The sequence below is a fragment of the Mus musculus genome, chromosome 12, assembly GCF_000001635.26.
Source record: "Mus musculus strain C57BL/6J chromosome 12, GRCm38.p6 C57BL/6J".
Taxonomy (NCBI): domain Eukaryota; kingdom Metazoa; phylum Chordata; class Mammalia; order Rodentia; family Muridae; genus Mus; species Mus musculus.
The window spans coordinates 62,881,478-62,884,029 of record NC_000078.6 but is presented as its reverse complement, the minus strand read 5'-3'; the positions used below and the strand labels follow the sequence as shown (position 1 = coordinate 62,884,029).

Genomic DNA, 2,552 nt, shown 5'->3' with positions numbered 1-2,552 from the left:
TCTTCCTAATAAAATATTTATTAATTTTCAAAGAAAAATTAAGCTAAATTCTGCATATTTTTACAGAAAACTACATAATATTTAGATAATATTTTCAGAAAAAAATCAGTCTTCATCTATTTGTACAATTTTTAGATGTTACAATGAAAGTCTTCCTGCTAATTAGTAGATAAACTTTATTTTCAATTTGAAGAGTTATGTAAGTTTATTCGAATTAGATTGTCTTTTTTTGTTGTTTGTTTTTTTTGTTTTTTGTTTTTTTGTTTTTTTGTTTTTCGAGACAGGGTTTCTCTGTACAGCCCTGGCTGTCCTGGAACTCACTTTGTAGACCAGGCTGGCCTCGAACTCAGAAATCCACCTGCCTCTGCCTCCCGAGTGCTGGGATTAAAGGCGTGCGCCACCACGCCTGGCCTAGATTGTCTTTTTTTGTTAGTTCAGCTAACAGCTGAAGTTTTGCAAAATGATTAAAATTTATGAGGACACACTAGTATTTAGCTTTATTTGGACATCACTGATATATAAACTGCCAGTATTTGAGTACTAATTACAGACACAACATATTTAAATATGTTCAAAAACATTATAGTGATATCATATGTTTAAAACATCTTATATGTTTTTCTAGAAAAATGTAGATATTTAGATTCATTTTTTAAAAAAAAAAGTAAAAATGTGGCTCTCTGCTCTTCCTTGTTCCAGAGACACCAGCATCTTTTCTTGCAGTATCAGCCTTGTCCCATAGACAAGATGATGAATGTTGGTGTGAACTGATTTGGCTGTATTGGGTACCTGGTTACCAGGGCTGCCTTCTGCTTGGCAAACTTGAGATTGTTGCCATGAACGACCCCTTCATTGACCTCAACTACTTGGTCTACATGTTCCAGGATGACTCTATCCATGGCAAACTCAATGGCACAGTCAAGGCCGAGAATGGGAAGCTTGTCATCAATGGGAAGCCCATCACCATCTTCCAAGAGCAAGATCGTGATAACATCAAATGGTGTGGTGCTGGTACTGAGTATATTGTGCAGCCTACTGGTGTCTCCACTACCATGGAGAAGTCAGGGGCCCACTTGAAGGGTGGGGTCAAAAGGGTCATCATCTCCACTCCTACTGCTGATGCCCCCATGTTTGTGATGGGTGTGACCATAAGAAATATGACAACTCAAGATTGTCAGCAATACATCCTGCACCACCAACTGTTTATCTCCCCCCCCCCCCCCCCGCCAGCCCAGCCAAGGTCATCCAAGACAACTTTGGCATCGTGGAATAGCTCTTGACCATGGTCCATGCCATCACTGCCACTCAGAAGACTGTGGATGGCCCCTCTGGAAAGCTGTGGTGAGATGGTCATAGGGCTGCCCAGAACATCATCCCTGTATCCACTCGTGCTGCCAAGGCTGTGGGCAAGGTCATCCCAGAGCTGAACCGGAAGCTCACTGGCATGGCCTTCCATGTTCCCACCCCCAATGTATCCATTGTAGATCTGACATGCAGCCTGGAGAAACCTGCCAGGTATGATGACATCAAAAGGCGGTGAAGCAGACACCCAAGGGCCCACTAAAGGGCATCCTGGGCTACACTGAGGACCAGGTTGTCTCTTGCAACTTCAACAGCAACTCCCACTTTTGATGCTGGGGCTGGCATTGCTCTCAATGACAACTTTGTCAAGCTCATTTCCAGGGATGACAATGAATATGGCTACAGCAACAAGGTGGTGGACCTCATGGCCTACATGGCCTCCAAGGAATAAGAAATCCTGAACCATCCACTCCTGCAAGGATACTGAGAGCAAAAGAGAGGCCCTCAGTTGCTGAGGAATTCCTTTCCCAACTCAGCCCCCAACACTGAGCATCTCCCTCACAATTTCCATTTCAGTCCCCCATAACAACAGGAGGGGCATAGGGAGCCCTCCCTACTCTCTTGGATATCATCAATGAAATTCACTGAACCCACAACAAAAAATGTGTATTATATCAATGGTGCTTACACAATTTTCTAAGTCAAATATAAATTCACTAAATGCACAAAAACATTGATTTAAAAAGGCTTTGGACTGCCCAGGAACCTAAAGATGAATAGTTTTATTTATTTCCTTGACACATTATCCCTTTCCTTCCTCAAACAACAAATTATCACATACATCTCTATTAAAAGAATATATATATATATATATATATATATATATATATATATAGAGAGAGAGAGAGAGAGAGAGAGAGAGAGAGGAGGGGGAGGAGGGAGGGAAGGAGAGAGAGAGGCAATGTCTTGAAAGATAAAACAAGAGTATTATCCTTATCCCAAAGAGTAAAATTTCTTATTGAAATATATCCTTGAGTGAGATACAATCTACCAGTCTGCTTACATGCTGAGAGTATAATCTTTTATTATGAGCTTCTGGAAAAGTATGTGTGTCTCAAAAATAATCACTGCATGTAAAAGGCATTTCAGTTAAACTGATAAAGGTAAATAAAAGCATATGAGTAAAAGATATCTAATGATTTATAATATTGCAAATTAAACTGAAAAGAGACAGAGGCAAATTCTTAAAG

General features: G+C 40.4%; 1 pseudogene; it reads left to right on the top strand.

Annotated features, from left to right (window-relative positions):
• On the top strand, positions 730-1,958 carry Gm7763 (predicted gene 7763; annotated as a pseudogene).